Raw genomic sequence first — 20,815 nt, forward strand, 5'->3', positions numbered from 1 at the left:
ACAGGTGGAGTTTGAAAAGGTGCTCAGAGTTAGGAGTTGGGAGGCTTAAAATATGATAGAGGGTCAGGCATAGATGTCTTGATATAGAAGAGATACATGGCCACCCAGGATTATATAAGAGTGGGTTGGAGTGAAGGCAATGAGGATGGTGATGAAATGTCAGAGATAGATGAAAGTAAGTATAGGAAAAAATACTGGCAAAGAATTGGGAAGTATTGGTGGATAAGTTCACAAGACTGTGCGGAGAGTCACTGATGTTTAAAGATGGATGTAAAAATGAATGTAGTGAATGGAATGCGAGAGAAAGTGTGGTAGATGGTAAATGTCAGTATGGCAGGAAGTGGGGAGTGAAACAATAAGAGTGACTCAGAAAAAAAGAAGTGATAAGTGGTTGTACAGCAAAGGAGGAGAACTGTAGTGTAGTAAACCTGTAGATAGATCAGGAAATATGTAGAGGATGCGTAGGGTGAAACGTTTGATGGCTGTGAGAGAGATGTACAGTAACAGAGAATGACGTTAGAGGTAAATAGTGGTGGCTACAGTGAGTGACAAACAAGGAGGAGAAGAGGCCATCAACACAGATATGCCTGTGTGATGAGAATGATAGCAGATAATAGAGGGTATTAAAGATAAGGAAATAGCAGTCCTAAGATGTATCTTAGAGAGGCACAGAAAGGGGTGATTAGTAGAAAATAAAATGGGAATGGATTATATTGAGATAGGGGGTAGATTTTAGAAAGAAGTTAGTCCCAGGAAAGGGGAATAACTGGTAGTACAAAGGGGGACAAAATATGTGCATATTCAGTAGTCATATGATTACAGCAGCTGAATAGTACTGCAATTAGAAGAATGGATAGATGGGTGTTAGGAAGATGACAGGTGGGGAAGGCTGGATAAGGACAGGTTGGGTGCAGGTTCAAGGCCCAGTGAAATTATAGACAACAGTTATTTCCCCAAAAATGATTTTTGGAAGCATGGGTTAGATTTAATTTTAAATATGTACATAAGTGGATTGGCAAAATCATTAGAGTGTCAGACTAAGTATACTTTGCTATTTCTTCTGGATCTTTATGTTCTGAGTTCAAATCTTGCCAAGGTGACAAGTTCATCTTTCATCCTATCAAGGATGATAAAATAAAGTAACAGTCGAGTACTGAGGTAGATGATAATAATAATAATGAAGTTATTGTATACAGTGCTCAGGTGCATCACAACTTGTCAGAAAGTGCATATAAAGTACATGCAGTAATGTAGAAATATCTGGAAAGTGAACATGCTTGTGTGTGTATGGAGGGGAGAAAATCAAGTGTAGTGTTGGCGAATCTCAGGAAGCATGGAAGTCTTGAAGGATGCAGTGCTCCGACAACTAACAAACACCCACTCCTTGGAATTGCTGGCCTTGTGCCTAAATCAGAAGCAACCGTTTTAAATATGTACTAAATAGTCTCTAACTTTTTATCTTAGGACCCATTTTTAGATTATTCTAGACATTACCATTTGCTAAGATCCCTGAATTTGTTTTCAGGGGCCTATTTTCATTTCTTTTTCCTATTTGCTGTTGTCATTTTCAATTAGAAGGCAAATTCATAATTTCAATACAAGGTTCATTCACTTATAGTTTCTTTGTTTAATCATTAGGCTTAGTTTGGTTATTTAATTAATTACCTTATATTCTCTTAATTCTTGAAGCATTTGGCATGTTCTAAAAGAATTGATCAAAATTATTTTGGATTTTACAAGAATATATGCTGTTGGAACTTTTCTAAGTTCTATGTTCACCCAGAATATTTATAAATATTAAATGAGAAATCATCCAATAGGGAATGAATAGGAAAGTATCATTCATTAAAAAACGACTGAATCTATAATCTACTTCTCATTGTTGAAATGTGTTATTTATGAACTTGACATTTTCAGCATTAGAATTATAGTTAACTAGCTGAATAGCCCATCGTTGCCGGGCAATTTTTACCATAAAATATCTTATATAAATTTTTGTTTATTCCATGTCAGACAGATAGGCCTTCTCCAACAGATAGGCCTCTTAATTAGGACAAATTTGTCCAATTTTTCACAAAAAATGTGTCACCTAAGTCATCTGAGCATTTTATACAATAATTTTATTATTATACATTATTATATACTCTTTTTTTTTTTTACTCTTTTTACTTGTTTCAGTCATTTGACTGCGGCCATGCTGGAGCACCGCCTTTAGTCGAGCAAATCGACCCCGGGACTTATTCTTTTTTGTAAGCCCAGTACTTATTCTATCGGTCTCTTTTGTCGAACCGCTAAGTGACGGTGACGTAAACACACCAGCATCGGTTGTCAAGCGATGCTAGGGGGGAACAAACACAGGGGAACACACAGGCTTCTTTCAGTTTCCGTCTACCAAATCCACTCACAAGGCATTGGTCGGCCCGAGGCTATAGCAGAAGACACTTGCCCAAGATGCCACGCAGTGGGACTGAACCCGGAACCATGTGGTTGGTTAGCAAGCTACTTACCAAACAGCCACTCCTGCGCCTATATATATATATATATCATCATCATCATCATCATCATCATCGTTTAACGTCTGCTTTCCATGCTAGCATGGGTTGGACGGTTTGACTGAGGGCTGGCAAACCAGATGGCTGCACCAGGCTCCAATCTTGTTTCTACAGCTGGATACCCTTCCTAACACCAACCCTTCCGAGAGTGTAGTGGGTGCTTTTACATGCCACCGGCATGGGGGCCAGTCAGGCGATACTGGCAACGACCTCACTCGAATTTTTTTTTTTTTTTACACATGCCAATGGCACAGGTGCCAGTAAGGCGATGCTGGTAACAATCCCGCTCGAATGGTGCCTCCTACATGCTACTGGCACAGAAGCCAGTTAGCTGTTCTGGTAACGATCACACTCAGATGGTGATCTTAGTACCCTACTAGCACGGGGCACAAGTGCCAGTAAGGCAAAGCTGGTAACGATCAAACTCGATTGGTGCCTTTTATGTACCACTGGGATGGAAGCCAGTTAGCCGCTCTTTCAATGATCACGCTCGTATGGTGCTCGTGCCCATCATCGAATTTCACTTTGATTTTGATTTTGATTTCACTTGCCTCAACAGGTCTTTGCAATATATATATATATATATATATATATATAATATATATATATATATATATATATATACCAGCATGGCTGTGTGGTAAGAAGCTTACTTCCCAACTACACACACCTTAATTTAAATTACGCTCCAGCTGTAAAAATCTTGCCAAAACAGTCACAGAAGTCTGGTGCAAGAGAAAACTTTTAAGAGAGGAGGCATTGGCGGAGGTGATGATGAAAAGGTTATAGTGAGACAGATACAGGTGTCTTGCTGTGGAGGAAGTACAAGGTTACCTGGCCAGAGAGAGAAAGATCAGGAATGAAGACAGAAACAGATGAGCTACCACAAAGAAAATACATGGTTGCACAACCTGAGGGAAGTACAGAAGAAAGAGAGAGTGGGAGACTGCAGGATGGAGATGGTGGCAAAATGCCAGGCATACTCACAAGGAATGGAGATCAGAGTATAAATGAGATGGCTGAGTAAAGGAAGAGAGAGATATAGATGGTGGCAAGTATCAAGGCATACCCTTGAGGTTCTGCCATAATATAAGTGACAGGATATTGTGAAGGAAGTGTGATTAAAGAGTGAGAGTAAGTGGCAAAAGACCTGGGTATATATAGAGTTGGAGGGGCTACCAGATAGCAATGATACAAAGGAACAGAGATGTGAGGACAGGATTGGGGAGTGAGGGCTATGCAAGGGGTGAGAGCTAGGCATAGTGAATCATTATCATCATCATCATCTTCGTTTAGCGTCCGCTTTCCATGCTAGCATGGGTTGGACGGTTCAACTGGGGTCTGGGATGCCAGGAGGCTGCACCAGGCCCAGTCTGATCTGGCAATGTTTCTACAGCTGGATGCCCTTCCTAATGCCAACCACTCCGTGAATGTAGTGGGTGCTTTTTACGTGCCACGGGCACAGGTGCCAGGCAAGGCTGGCAATGAGGCTGACTGAATGAAGAAGGAAATACAAGAAGGAGAAGAGATGTAGATTGGTTTGTTGGGGTAAGGTGAGGGAAAAGTTTTCTTGTTACGTGTCCGTGTCACTGGAACATCCAGATTGGGGGCTAGCAGATGACATTAATAGAGTGAGACAAGGCATGTGGGTAGAACGCACAGGTTGGGGGCAAGCAGGGAGCAATGATACAGTGGCACCGGGTCAAGAGGACAAGATTGGGGAGTGGGAGATAATCATAGTACATGAAGCAGAAATGTGAAGAAGAAAAGGGATGTAGAGACATAGTTTAGTTCATTGTGGTATCGTGTGTGTGCGAGAAGTTTTCTTGTTAAGTGTGGGTGGAACATATCATTTCCTTGTTGTTAGTCAATTATTTAAATTTCTAATGAACTAAGTAATTTATCATATGTATGCATGTATACAAACATGTATGTGTCAGTGTGGGTGGGGGGGTAAATATATATGTGTATATATATATGTAAATGTGGAGGCGCAATGGCCCAGTGGTTAGGGCAGCAGACTCGTGGTCATAGGATCACGGTTTTGATTCCCAGACTGGGCATTGTGAGTGTTCATTGAGCGAAAACACTTAAAGCTCCACGAGGCTCCAGCAGGGGGTGGTGGTGATCCCTGCTGTACTCTTTCGCCACAACTTTCTCTCACTCTTTCTTCTGTTGGCCTGCTCGCTTAGCCAGCAGGGGTGGCGTCATTTGAAGGCTAAAACAATGTGAAGCACATTGTGACCCGAGAGTTGTATCAACATCTGATAGCCTGGTCGGTCACAGTGATCACGATGATATATATATGTAAGTATGTTCCCTGTCAACTGTTGAATCTGCCTTACTGATCTCTCACCTTACGTTCACCCCAACTCACTTTGTATCCTTACACACATCCCATCCATGATTTCCATCCCTTCACCAGTCATACCTTCTTTCATCTTATCTGTTATACTTGCCCTGTTCTGCTACCAACCAGCACACTCTCCCCTGGGTTACTTCTGTTGCCATCCAACACTTCTTCTAGATGTACACGTCTAAGGTGCACTGTAATCTTTCTGTCTCTCAATGTTCCTATTGCATCCACTCACTACTCCCCCTCCCTCTCTTTCTCTCTCTCTCTCTCTCTCTCTCTCTCTCTCTCCTCTCTCTCTCTCTCTCTCTCTCTCTCTTCTTTCTTTATTGCCCACAAGAGGCTAAACACACAGGGCACAAACAAGGACAGACAAACGGATTAAGTCAATTACATCGACCCCAGTGCATAACTGGCACTTAATTTATCAACCCCGAAAGGATGAAAGGCAAAGTCGACCTCGGCAGAATTTGAACTCAGAACGTAACGGCAGACGAAATACAGCTACGCATTTCGCCCAGCGTGCTAACGATTCTGCCAACTCACCACCTTATCTCTCTCTCTCTCTCTCACTCTCTCTCTCTTTCACTGTCATCTCCTCACAGCCTCCCTTTTTTTGCTGGTCACACTCTGCTCTTCTGCTTACTTCAACCTCTATCATGCACTCCAGCCTCTCATTTCCTTGATGCACCCACTTACTGCACATCCACTGCTCCACCACTCACTACCTCATTTTCTCTCACTGCTCTTTCCTCACAGCTTCTCTACCTTTTCAAACCCCTTTCATTCTTCCTCTGCTCCTTTGGGCTACCCACCAAATCTCTACATCTTTCTTGCCTTCAATTACTCTCTCACCATCCAAGTCTATTATTCCATCCCTGTCTCCTTTCCCTACACATCTTTATAATACACGATAACCAGGACTGGTTTTAAACCAATTAGACAGATTTGTTCAAACTGGGCCCCACACTAAGAGTGGACCCTGCGCACATGCTCAGGCAGTGGATGGTATGATGAATTTTAAGGCGGCGAGCTGGCAGAAACGTTAGCATGCCGGGCGAAATGTGTAGCCGTATTTCGTCTGCCATTATGTTCTGAGTTCAAGTTCCGCCGAAGCCGACTTTGCCTTTCATCCTTTCAGGGTCGATAAATTAAGTACCAGTTACGCACTGGGGTCGATGTAATCGACTTAATCCATTTGTCTGTCCTTGTTTGTCCTCTCTGTGTTTAGCCCCTTGTGGGTAGTAAAGAAATAGGTATGATGAATTTTAAGTATATCATTGTGATTAATGACAGAACCTCAAGCCCTCAACACTTATTAGCTGGGACTAGCATACTACACAAAGCATAAAACATCAATCTTCAGCTTCTGTAAAGCAGAAGGCCTCACTGACAATTCTCTAATTGGGTCCTGCCGTTCCTAGTGCCAGCCCTGAGGATAGCCCTAGGCACCTCTGCACAACCCACCTTATCACTTTTTTACTTCACTCACTTCAACCCCTTTTCCCCAATAACCTCTGACACTAACCCCTTCCTTTTCCCCTTGCTCTCTGCTTTATTCCCATCCCCTATCAGTGTGTACTCTGGTATTCTGTTCTTCTGTCTGCCACCATCATATCACAACTCTGAATCAGTTCCTTTATCTTGCTTTACCCTCACTTATCACCCCACCTAACATCATTGCACCTTCTCTCTTCTATTCTTCCTCAGTTTAAGGGAACACTTTAGGCCCTTAGTTTTGCAATCTTCACTAGTGCTAGTGCCACAAAAATATGCATCCAGTAAACTCAGTAAAATTGTTGGCGTTAGGAAGGGATCCTGTTGAACCATCCAGCCTGTGCCAGCATGGAAGACAAACATTAAATGATGGTGACGAAAGGAGGAGGAGAAGGAGGGGGAGGAGAAAGAGGACAATGGCACTATTCTAACTTCTTAATTAAGTATAGTACTAAAAATAAATGCAACAATTATAAGAATATCTAATAAATGCATGACATTCCAAATGTTGTGAAGGGTAAGGGGGCATAATTAATTCAGACAACCCCAAAACTTGACAGGCAAATGTTTTTTACTGATCCCAAAAGTGTAACCATGGCAGGAGTTGAATTCCGAATGTAAAGTGATGTGATTAAATGCCACCAGACAACTTGTCTGCCTTACTACCAAATCTATCAACCAGTTCTTTCTATCAATTCTATTATACCACCAACCTCGATAACAGTAATGATTTCTAGCATCAACATAAAAGTATGATTTGTGTGTGTGTATGTGTGTGTTTGTGTAGTGGGGTGTAGCTGATTAGTAGAACTTCCAATTTTTTACTTTTTAGTTTATTTTATCAACCCCAGAAGGATGAGAAACAAAGTTGATCTTCACATGATACAGAATCAGAATGTAAAGAAATGCTTCTAAACACCACAAAGAATTTTGGGTTCCACTCTAGAAATTCTGACATTTCACCACCACCACCTAATAATAATAATAATGATAATAATAATAATTCTTTCTATTATAGACACAAGGCTTGAAATTTGTGGGGAGGGAACTAGTCAATTACATTGATCCCCAGTGTCTCACTGGTACTTTATTTTATTAACTCTGAAAGGATGAAAAGTGAAGTCGACCCCAGCAGCATGTGAATTCAGAACGTCAATACCACCAAGTATTTTGCCCAGCATGCTAACAATTCTGCCACCTCACTGCCTTTAATAATAATAATGATGATGATGATGATGATGATAATAATAATCCTCTCTACAATAGGCACTAAATTTTTGTGGGGAGGGGTCTAGTTGATTATATCAACCCCAGTGCTCAACTGGTACTTATATCTCAACCTCAAAGGGATAAAAAGGATAGTTGATCCCCAGCAGATTCTGAATTCATAATACAGATGAGACGCTGCTAAGCATTTTGTCCAGTATGCTTATGATTCTGCCAGCTCACTGCCTTAAAAATTATAATAATAACAAGAACACTCAGAGAGTACAAACATCCGCCAAGGCAACACCAATGTCCTCTCAACGATTAGCCAGAGATGATTTTTAAAATGAGAATATCTGAAATAAACTCGACTGCACTCACAAATGAGAATACTAACAATGACTATTCGCAAAAATTAAGTAAAAAACAGGAAAAATAATCCAGGATCTTTAACCAGCACCAGATTGATCCCAAAATCTAATCACTCCGTGCTAGTCACGAGGCCAAGCATCCTTGAAATTTTCATCTGAATCCCTCCAGCAGTTTTTTGAGATATCTTGTCCACGGACATACAAACATGACTGAAGAGAATACCTCTGCTTTCACTAAGGTGGAGGTAATAATAATAATTTCAAATTTCGGCACCAGGCCAGTAGTTTTGGGGGAGGAGTTAAATCAATTGTACTTATTTTTGTACTTATTTTATCAATATATTTTATCAATTCCGGAAGGATGAAACGCAAAGTCAAGATTGGCGGAATTTGAACTCAGAACATAAAGATGGTCAAAATACTGCTAAGCATTTCGTCCAACATGCTAACAATTCTGCCATCTTGCTGTCTTTATAACAATAATAATAATGATAATGATAATGATAATAATAATAATGATAATGAGAATGAGAATGAATACCATCCATGTAGGTAATTTTTTTCAGCATAACTTTATTTGATTTTGTAAAGGAACACTCTGTTTTTTTTTGTTTTTTTTTTTTAATTCTAATGGCCTGTCAATGTATATATGGTGAGTTTCTTGATGTAAGTGTCAGTAAAACACTTGGCAAGAAATGGAGACAAAATTGAAAGAAGAAACTAATAATGATGATAATAATAATAATAATAATAATAATAATAATAATAATAATAATAATAATAATAATAATTTCTTTATTAACCACAAGGGTTTACATGAAGAAAATAATAATAATATAATAATAATAATAATAATAATAATAATAATAATAATAATAATAATAATAATCATTCACCATCATCATCATTTAACATCCGTCTTGATGATGATGAATGATTATTATTATTATTATCATCATCATCATCATCATCGTTGTTGTTGTCGTCGTCGTCATCGTCATCATCATCATTATTATTATTATTATCATTATTATTATTGCTATTATTATTATTATTATCATTATTATTATTATTATTATTATTATTATTATTATTATATTATTATTATTATCAATAGTTTTTCTTCTTTCAATTTTGTCTCCATTTCTTGCCATGTGTCTTCCTGACACGTCAAGAAACTCATTTGTAGCCCTTTAAAATAAACACACCAGATTGTTCATTTACAAAATCAAATAAAGTCATGTTGAAAAAAATTTACCTACACGGATGGTAATAATCCTTTCTACTATCGGTACTAGACCTGAAATAGGGCAAGAGGTCTAGTTGTTGATTACATCAACATCGGTGTTCAGCTGGTACTTATTTTATCACCCCTGAAAGGATGAAAGGCAAAGTGGACCCCAGTGAAATTTGAACTGGGAATGTAAAAACAGATGAAGTGTCACTAAGCATTTTGTCTGACATGCTAGCAGTTCAGCCAACCCTTTCTACTACAGACACATAGTCTGAAAGTCTTTTTTGGTAGGTTGAAGGCCAGTCAATTGCAGAAGAAATGCTGCTAAAGGGATAATAATGATAGTAATATCAGAAATAACAACCATTATAGCAATTAGAATTTTTCATTTGGTTTAACAACTAAAAAAACACACAATTACCATCATAATAAGATATATTTGCGTTAAATAGGAAAAAAAATAAAAACACTTACTGTAAGATATGTAAGTATCAGTAAATTTTCTAGATCCTGAAAAAAAATAAAGTGCACATTAACAGGAGGATGAAGTCTTTCAACACTGTTAAAGCACTTCTGATGTTTAAGTTAAAAAGCAATACAATATATTGTCCTCAATTCTACTCTTTCATCAGATTACTCCAGGATATAGTAATTAACCACTAAATTTTGGGATAGTCAAATAAAGTTTTGTTTGAAAAGACAAAATTATTAAAAATGACAATAACAAAACAAAAAAAAAAGAACATGTAAAACACAACCGGAAGCAGAGTATCATTTTCATGGTCACAGCAAAAACAACTAAAAAATACACAATTACCATCATAATAAATATTTGCATTAAATAGGGGAAAAAAAAAAATAAAAACATTTACTTTAAGATATGTATCAGTAAATTTTCTAGAACCTGAAAAGAATGTGAGGCACACATTAAACACTTCTGATGCTTAAGTTAAAAAGCAACACAACATATTGTCTCCAGTTCTACTCTTTCATCAGATTACTCCAGGATATAGTATTCTGATGGTTTCAATGGATGGATACTCCTCCAAAATGGAAACGGTATAATATATTGCAATGTTATCATCTGTACAAATATGCTTGATACACATTCAAACTGGGGAACAAGCTACTCACTGCGTTTTAGCATGGAGAATATATCTCAGTTGTTGACAAATGGTGTGTATACACCTAGATCAAGCATATTCGGACTGATAGTAACATTGTAATTTCACTTACCACTGCTTAGCGCTCTCTGTCCAACTTTATATCTATCTATCTATCTATATATATATATATATATATATATATATATATATATATATATATAGATAGATAGATAGATATATACACATACATAACATACATACATACATACATACATACATACATACATACATACATACATACATACATACATACATACATACATACATACTGTAATGTGGTTGGCATTTGGAAGGGTATCCAGCAATAAAAATCATGCCAAAACTAACTTAGGCTCTGCTAGTGCCACATAAAAAGCAATGAGTCCACTCTGTGGAGTGGTTGGTGTTAGGAAGGGGATCCAGCCATAAATTCCCTGCCAGAACAGACACAGTAGCCCAGAATAGTTTTTCTACCTATTTCTTTACTACCCACAAGGGGCTAAACACAGAGGGGACAAACAAGGACAGACAAACAGATTAAGTCGATTACATCGACCCCAGTGCGTAACTGGTATTTAATTTATCGACCCTGAAAGGATGAAAGGCAAAGTCGACCTCGGCAGAATTTGAACTCAGAACGTAATGGCAGACGAAATATGGCTACACATTTCGCCCGGCGTGCTAACGTTTCTGCCAGCTCACTCCTGTCATCTGTCCTACCCATGCGTTCATGGAAGATGGACATTAAACAATGATGATAATGCTGATGATGATGATATGTATGTATGAATATTTACAGGGAATTAATTATATGGCCAGTCATAGAGTGATTAATGGTTTCACATCCATAAAGTGATTAGCCTTACAGACAATTCATCAGATCCCAATGGCAGAGTACGTATAACCGCTTTCCATACCGGGCAGAATGCTTAACTGCACTTCGTTCGTCTTTATGTTCTGAGTTTAAATTCTGCGAAGGTCGACTTTGCTTTCATCCTTTTAGAATCAATAAAATAAATACAAGTCAATATATATATCATCATCATCATCACTTAGCAACCACTTTCCATGCTGGTATGGGTTAGATGGTTTGACTGGAACTGAAAAGCCAGAGAGGTGTACCAGGCTCCAGTCTGATTTTGACTTAGCTTCCACACATTATTTTTTCTACAGTATAGGGAGAGTCTTTTACATGTCACCATCATGGGTGTCTTTTACATGTCACCATTACTGTCTAATCACACTTCTGGTCACCAAACGTCTTGACATCTTTAGCTCGAATTTCATCCTTGCACCTGTTGTTATATGAAGGTACTTAATGATGTGACTTTGCACACCTAGGTTGAAATCTTTATGGTTAGATAATCCTTGAAACCTTAACACCCTTACGATTCTGTCCCTTTCTTTCTCACAAATCCCTAACACTACCCCCTTCCTCCTTTCCCCTGTTCCTTCCATACTCCACTCCCATAACATCTACTCTCTCCACTATCACTCTCTCATAACAACACCTCTCCCAAAATGCTATCCACCACCACCCTCTCACAAATATAAATCTATTTCTCTTATCATACTTTCCTGCCTCTTTCAAAAGCTCTTCCTGGAATCGTCACGCACTTTTCCATTTTAGGCTCTTTAAACTTGCGAGTCACAAGGTGACCTCATTTGTGCTGATACTATGGAAAACAAGTGCTTAGTGCTTTAATGTGGCTGGCAGCAGGAAGAGCATCTAACTATAGAAGTCATGCCAAAACATGCAGGCCTTCACTTCATTAGAGCCTATTCAACACATGGGAGCATGGAAAATGGACATGAAAATGATGAGGATGATAATGATGATGACAATGACAATAATGTTGATAACAATGATAACAATGATGATGATGATGAAAATGATAATGTATGTATGTATATAAGAGTGTATGTATGTATGTATGCTTGCATGTATGTGTATAGAATTTCCTTTATTTCTTTTAATATTCATTATTTACTGCACGCACACACACACACACACCACACACACACACACGCACACACTCACTCACTCACACACACACACACTCTCTCACACACAAACACACACACACATTCACACACACACACACACACACACACACATACACACACACACACGCGCGCGCGCAGTGCATTCAAAAGTTTTTTTTCCAGCCAAAACTAATGCTGCATGACCAAAATCCTTTGAGTGGGAGATGATGCCACCCTTCTTCCACATATGTGAAAAGGTTCACACCAGTAGGTATGTGAAAGAGAATGGAAGAGGAGGAGGAGAAAATAGCAGTGGTGAGCATGGTGAGTTGTGGTGGAAGAAGGAGGGGTGCATGGACATGGATTTTACTCAGCTGGTTGGGTCTTCTCAAGCACAGAAAATCTTGGTCCTTTGTCATTTCCTCTGTGGGGTTCAAGATCTGAAGATCATTTCTCACCACTGTTCCACATCTTTTTGGGTCTCCCTCTTCCACTAATATGATGATAATGGTGATATGAGATGAGTATTACATGGCTCTGTGGTTAGAGTGTTGGGCTAACAATAACGAGGTAGTGAGTTCGATTCCTGGACTGGGTTGTGTGTTGTGTTCTTGAGGAAGGCACTTTATTTCATGTTGCTCTAGTTCACTGAGCTGTAGATATGAGTTGTGACATCACTGGTACCAAGTTGCATCTGCTTTGTCTTTCCCTTGAATAACATTAGTGGCATGGAGAGGGGAGGCTGGTATGCATGGGCGACTGCTGGTCTTCCATAAACAACCTTGCTCGGACTTGTGCCTTGGTGGGGAACTTTCTAGGTGCAATCCCATGGTCACTCATGACTGAAGGGAGTCTTTAGCCTGAAGGACAACCTCAGGAGGCTGAAACCTTCAGATGAGATGACAAAGGACCAAAATACCTGGCACCTCGCTTTACTCGAGAAAATTCATACCCCACGACAGAAGTGTTAAGGCCACTGTCCTTGGGGAAGAGGATTGAATAGCAAGTGTCCTGTGACAGTGCCACATGAAAAGTATTCATGTCAGTGTCACATAAAAGTGTTCTTGCCGGTGCCACATTAAAAGCACCCAGCACACCTATAAAGTGGTTGACGTTAGGAAGGGTATCCAGCTGTAGAAACCAAGCCAAATCAGACTGGAACCTGGTGCAACTCTCCAGCTGGCCAGCACTTGTCAAACCATCCAACCCATACCAGCATGGATGATGGATGTTAAATGATGATGACGATAACGATGATGATAATGATGATGAGGATATATATATATCACCATCATCATCATACTATTATCCATTTTTTCATATTTGCATATTTGTGAAGGCGCATGGCTCAGTGGTTAGAGCATCGAGCTTACAATCGTGAGGTTGTGAGCTCGAATCCCGGACCGGGCTGCGTGTTGTGTTCTTGAGCAAGGCACTTTATTTCACGTTGCTCCAGTTCACTCAGCTGTAGAAATGAGTTGCGACGTCACTGGTGCCAAGCTGTATCGACCTTTGTCTTTCCCTTGGATAACACTGGTGGCGTGGAGAGGGGAGGCTGGTATGCATGGGCGACTGCTGGTCTTCCATAAACAACCTTGCCCAGATTTGTGTCTAGGAGGGTAACTTTCTAGGTGCAATCCCATGGTCATTCATGACCGAAGGGGGTCTTTACCCCATCATATTTGCATGGGTTGGATGGAATTTGTTGAAGCAGATCTTCTACAGATGGAGACCCTTCCTGTCACCAACCCTTTCCTGTTTCTATGTAAGGTTATATTTCCCCATGGTTAGTCATATTTTCACAGAAGATTGGAAATGATGGACACTGCTTATATGACAGTGATATTCATTTACAATAATCACATGATATCAAGACACCAACAGTCACACACACACACACTAATGGTTTCGTCTTGAATCACATTTAGGAATAGCATACAGCTGTACAAGCAATGCCGAAGCGGACATTGAAGTTCCAATTCAGTCCTTTTGCTTGTCAGATCCTGTTGAACCATCCCATGAGAGAATAAAAAATGTATGTTAAAATGATGACAGCAATGATGATGATGATGATGATGCTATATACACACTTATATATGGATACATCCTTGTTGGTTTTGATGCCTGTGTGCTTCAGTTGTTCAATCAACAGGACAATATATATATATATATATATATATATATGTTTATATATATACTGTCATCAAAAAAGGGGTAGAATTAATTAATTGTTAATAAATTCGACCAAGCAGTATTCGGTATGTAAAGACCATTTACGGTATATTTGAAGTATTAATTTATAAAAATATGGTAAAGTAAAAAAATTCACTTTACCACACACCGAACTTTTCAGAAATAGCAGCCAAAAATTTGGCTATTTCTTCAACTGCAAATAAAAGTCTCCAGACAATGCATACTCAGAAAATAACTCGTTATTTTCTGTGTGTATATATATATATATATATATATATATATATTAAGGAAGAGAGTGTAAAAATGACATTACAAAGGATATAAACAATTAAAAAATTGCTCATGAATATATCAATGGTCAAGCATGCTAACAAATCATCATCATAAATAAATATATAAAGAGAGATTTCATCATAATTACAATGGAGGGGGTTACAAAAACCCTCACACGCTTAGAAACAGCAGTCAGAACTGCTATAAAACCACCATAATCACTCATATTTTTCTCTTCACAATAACAGTCTGTGGGTGACATGATACATAAAAGTCACAAGTCAAAAAAATTTTGGGATAATTTTCAATTATCTGTTCTTTCACTTTCTTTTACTCTTTTACTGGTTTCAGTCATTTGACTGCAGCCATGCTGGAGCACCGCGTTTAGTTGAATAAATCAACCCCAGGACTTATTCTTTGTAACCCTAGTACTTACTCTATCAGTCTGTGTTGCTGGACCGCTAAGTTACAGGGACATAAACACACCAACATCAGTTGTGAAGCAATGGTGGGTGGACAAACACAGACACACTTATACATATATGTGTGTGTGTGTGTGTATTATATATATATATATATATATAAATTAGAGAAAAAAGTTCACAAAAAGTACAAAAAAATGAATAAACGATATATAATAAGTAAAAAGACTACACTTTTTATGATCTAGTTATATGTTTTATAATATATTTTATTTTTTCTTTATGATTTGGTTTATGTCTATCATTGTTTGAATTACATAATAGTGGTTTTTCTCTAATTTATATATATTATATATTATATATTTATATTGTGAAATTTGATTTAATACTAAATTGAATTTTCCCTGTAAGTTTGGCGTTATACTCCCTAATATTATTATTATTATAATATATATATGTATATATATATATATATATATAGCAACACCAAATGGCGGTGCCCCAGCATGGCCACAGCTCATAAGCTGAAACTGGAATCAATCAATCAATCAATCAATCATATACATATATATACACACATATATATATATGTGACAGGAGTTGAAACACTCCTGTCACAACCTGGGACCTTGAAAACTGCTTTAATGCAAGAAAGTATACTTGTCCCTTAATATTTTATATTCAGTATTTCATCTATTCAATAAGACAATCAATACTTCATTTCATTTTACTATATATACATTATTTATACTATATATTCTATATTCTACATTAATATTATAAAGAATATAAATAAAACATAAAAAACAGACAGAGTTGGAATTTCTTTGAATAATATATATCCCTCTATACATAATCATACAAACCCCTTTTTATATATATATATATATATATATATATATACATGATGGGCTTCTTTCAGTTTCCATCAACTAAATCCACTCACAAGGCTTCGGTTGGCCCAAAGCTATGGTAGAAGGCACTTGCCCAAGGTGTCATGCAGTGGGACTGAACTCAGAACTATGTGGTTGGGAAGCAAGCTTCTTACTACACACCCACTCCTGCTCATTAAATATTGACTTCAAATTTTAGCACAAGGCCAGCAATTTTAGGGGAAGGAATACGTTGGTACTTACTCTAACAACTTCAAAAAGATGAAAGGCAAAGTTGACTTTGGCAGCATTTGAACTCAGAACATAAAGATGGATGAAATGCCACTAATCATTTTGCCCAGCATGGCTATGATTTTTGCCACCTAATCTTTATATATAAAAGAGAAGTTGTGTGTCTGTCTCCTACGATTTAGATTCCTAACTACTCCCACATTTTGTGGTGCAGTTTAACCAAAAGCGGGTATCTTATAGTCGTGATTCATATCGAGCCCTTCTGGGTATTAGCGCGTGTCTACGATGAGTCTACGATTTAAAAAAAAAATTACCATCATTTTTTTTCCATTTTTAATGTATTTTTTTGCTATTTTTTGGCTATAACACTCTAAAAATGCTTATATAGTTATTTCCCTTACAAACCCGAGCAACGCCGGGCGATACTGCAAGTGCTCAATAAATATCGGTTAAGTGGCAGAATATCTTTCCTTTCCACCTTCTCTGCTTCATTTCTCGTCACTTTCCTATTTCCTTCCTTTTGTTTTTGTTAGTTTTTGTAAGGCTAATTCCTTATATATAACTGAGAAAATGGTAGGTTACTCTTTGCCAACATGCAGTGCTGTGAGACCAAGTTTGAAAACTCATGGACTGGACTCCTTAATTACTTAAGCAAAATACATACAGACATGCATGCACACACATGTGAATGCATGCACACACATGCACACACATGCATACACACACACACACACATGCACATATACAGATACACACATACATGTATGCTGATATCTATATATGCATCTCATTCACTTACTATCAATCTCTCTGTCCCTTTCTTCTTCCTCTCTTTCTCTTTATGTGTGTGTGTGTATATATAAGTGAAGGTGTGGGGAGTGTGCATAAGTATGTGTGTGCGTGTATATATATATATATATATATATATATATATAAATGAAAAAATAAATGCACCCCTTTAAAGCCTAGCCAGGCGCATGGGCCCAGTTTCTTGGTTTCAATGGCGTATGTGTTCCTGAGCTGGATGGGATACCAGTCCTCTACAGCGTTACTCATTTTTGCCAGCTGAGTGGACTGGAGCAACGTGAAATGAAGTGTTTTGCTCAAGAACACAACGTATCGCCCAGTCCAGGAATTGAAACCACAATCTTACGATCATGATACTGACACTCTAACAACTAAGCCACGTGCCTCCACTATATATATATATATATATATATATTATATATATATATATATAATATATATATATATATATATATATATATATTATATATATATATATATATATATATATATATATAATATATATATCCCCTCTCTCTCTTTTGGAGAGGCACTGAGCAGCTATATGCACACATACACACACGGCAGTAACTTCTACCTACCGAATTCAATCACAAAGCTTCGGTCGACTCAGGGGGTATAGCGGAAGACACCTACCCAAAGTGTCACGCAGTGGAACTGAACCCGAAACCATGTAGTTGGGAAGCAAGCTCCCTAACCACACAGCCATGCCAGAGTGAGAGAGATATGGAGAGACAGAGAAACAGAGAATAAAAAGACAAAGTATGTTCAATTCATTGTGAAAATTAATTTCAACTCTAAGAGAAGTGGAAAAAGTTAATTAACACTTTAGCATTTAAACCAACAATATCTATCCAAAATATTCAACATGCTTATGTTTAAACTGGCCAGACATAGTCTCTCACATCTACTCTACAATGTTATTCTAAAAATTAACAGTCAAACCTTATTGGTACAAGATAATTCATGGTGGATTCAAACAAATGTGAATGATGATGAATAATGTGAATGATGATGAATAATGTGAATGATGATGAATAATGTGAATGATGATGAATAATGTGAATGATGATGAATAATGTGAATGATGATGAATAATGTGAATGATGATGAATAATGTGTATGCTACACAATTAAATAGTGAAGGCGCGTGGGTCAGTGGTTAGAGCGTCGAGCTTACGATCGTGTGGTTGTGAGCTTGTATCCCAGACCGGGCTGCGTGTTGTGTTCTTGAGCAAGACACTTTATTTCACGTTGCTCCAGTTCACTCAGCTGTAGAAATGAGTTGCGACATCACAGGTGCCAAGCTGTATCGGCCCTTGGCTTTCCCTTCGACAACATCGGTGACGTGGAGAGGGGAGACCAGTATGCATGGGCGACTGCTGGTCTTCCATGAAACAACCTTGCCCAGACTTGTGCCTCAGAGGGTAACTCTCTAGGTGCAAACCTATGGTCAGTGTCTGACTGAAGGGGGTCAAAAAAAAAAAACAATTAAAACATTTTGAATTTTGTCTCCCTTTACAATATAGAACAAAATGATTACAGTGGCATGCAACTTGAGTTATGAAACAAACTCTCAACTTCAGTTTTAATTAAAAAAAAAACATATCCTCTGCAACATGTATTGAGCACTCCTTTCTCGTTCACTTGGCATTACGCAATGTACATAAATACATAACTGTATATCAATGGCATGTGGTGATTTTGAGGTTGGTCATGCAATGAATATGAGTGTTGATTGAAACGTTTATAGGGTGACCAAAATTCTCTCAGGGATGTGACCAAAAGAGGTTTATTTTTCAACATAGAACCCCACCTGCAGTCCACACACTTCTTCCATTGTTGTTGCAGTGCTTGGATCCCATTGGTAAAGATGCTTCCATCCTGCTGATCAAAAAAGTCATCAACAGCAGATATGACATCATCATCATTATGATACTGGTTCCCAGCCATGTGTTTTATGCGTTGGCAAACAGATGATAGTCAGATGAGGCCAAATCAGGAGAATAAGGACAGTGATCAACTAGTTCAAAGCCACAGCCATACATAGCAGCCATTGACACCAAGGACATATGCACTGGAGCATTGTCCTAATAAAAGAAGAATCCTTTTGTCAGTTTTCCTGGGCATTTGGTAACTGCCTCAGCATATTGGCATAGTAAACTCCATTGATGATGTGGTTGTTTGGAAGATAGTCAATAAACACAACACCTTTTGCATACCAAATAACTGAGGCCATCACCTTCTCGGCAGATGAAACGACCTTGGTCTTCTTTCAAGCAGATGAGATTGGATGTTTCCACTGCATGGATTGTTTCTGGCTTAAAGTGATAAACCTAACACTCAACACAGGTTAGAATGCATTCAAGAAGACCTGCTGAATATACCTCAAACAATGTCAGATTTTTCAATCATGCGATCAGCTTGGTGTGCTTTTGATCAGGTTTCAGAAGACATGACATCAAGCATGAACCTTCATTGTGCCACATTCATTGTGCAGAATATTTTTAACTCTCTTATGAGACATGCTAATAGCATTGGCTATTTGATTTATAGTCAGTCGCCTGTCATCCATCAACATGTGGTAAACACAATCAATGTTTTCTTCCGTGGTGGCAGTTGCAGGACGTCCAAACCTTGGGTCATTTTCAAGATACTCCCTTCACCTCCTAAATTCAACCACCCACTTTTGCACCGTTGATAAAGCTGGGTTGTCATCCTGTAATGTAACAACTATATCAACAGAAACATTCTCGGGGGCTAAAGCCCTTTTCTGAAGGTACGTGATAATACCATGGTGCCAAATTTTATCTATTTTCAAGAGATGTTGCTACCAGTTACTTTTGAAGTCTTCTTTGAACACTAGATGTCAGTTTACCTGAAAGGAAACAATGCAGTTATTAATATGTTGAGTTGAAATGAATGAATGTAAGATTTCTAGCATCACTCCTTTATAGTCAGCCTATGAAATTTTCAACCCACCTCATACTTATTGGTTGAGATGATTCATTTTTTAAATTGTTTAATTAAGAGAATCAAATTAGTTTCACAGCTTGGCCATGGTGGTTGCTGTTTTAACGTGTTTAAAAATTTTTTTTTAAATGCACAAAAAATTATTTTTTTACATACCTCATTTATAAATTAATTCAGTTCTTCAGTCTTTCAGGGCAAATATATTTATTACTTTGTCATAGAAATTTTCTGTTTCAATCAGTTGTTGAAGTAAATCTTATTCAATTGACAAAAGAGCCAACTCTGAAAGTCTTTTTTTTCCTGTGGTATTTCTTTGGTAAACTTTAATTTTCATCAATGCAGAAAAGGACCACTCTACAGAGCCAGTTGTTGACAGAATTGTTAAAATAAGGTTGCAAAGATTGGAGAGTTCTGACATAGCTTCAATCAGATAGTTGATGTAAATGTAGTGCATGAAATCACTCACATTTTGCTTTTTAAAATCTTGTATAGAATACAAAACAATTAGTTCCTTCTCTAATCATATTATTTAAAAAAAAAAAAATACCATAAGTAGTTTTTAAAGAATCTAAAGCATCCACTGGAAATTTTTTGTGACATTCCTCAGTTTCGCTGAAATTGTAAAGTTCTATGAATTTAAGCACATCTAAGGATGAGTATCACATTTTTAATTGGTCAA

The 20,815-nt window shown here is 37.9% G+C and overlaps 1 protein-coding gene across 4 annotated transcripts in view; it reads right to left on the minus strand.

Moving 5' to 3' along the window:
• LOC115224067 (tyrosine-protein phosphatase 10D) overlaps nt 1–20,815 on the minus strand; it is a 145,482-nt gene that overhangs the window by 117,102 nt on the left and 7,565 nt on the right. Inside the window, exon 1 of one of the 4 annotated variants that reach the window (XM_036500565.1) lies at nt 10,086–10,164. The exons of 1 other annotated variant lie outside the window; for it this stretch is intronic. The gene's annotated coding sequence lies outside the window, so the exon portion shown is untranslated. Of the gene's footprint in view, nt 1–9,687; nt 9,840–10,085; nt 10,165–20,815 lie in introns of those variants that run through there. 2 more of the 4 variants (XM_036500563.1, XM_036500567.1) reach the window with 2 other exon arrangements.

Source organism: Octopus sinensis, linkage group LG2 (assembly GCF_006345805.1).
Source record: "Octopus sinensis linkage group LG2, ASM634580v1, whole genome shotgun sequence".
Lineage (NCBI taxonomy): Eukaryota > Metazoa > Mollusca > Cephalopoda > Octopoda > Octopodidae > Octopus > Octopus sinensis.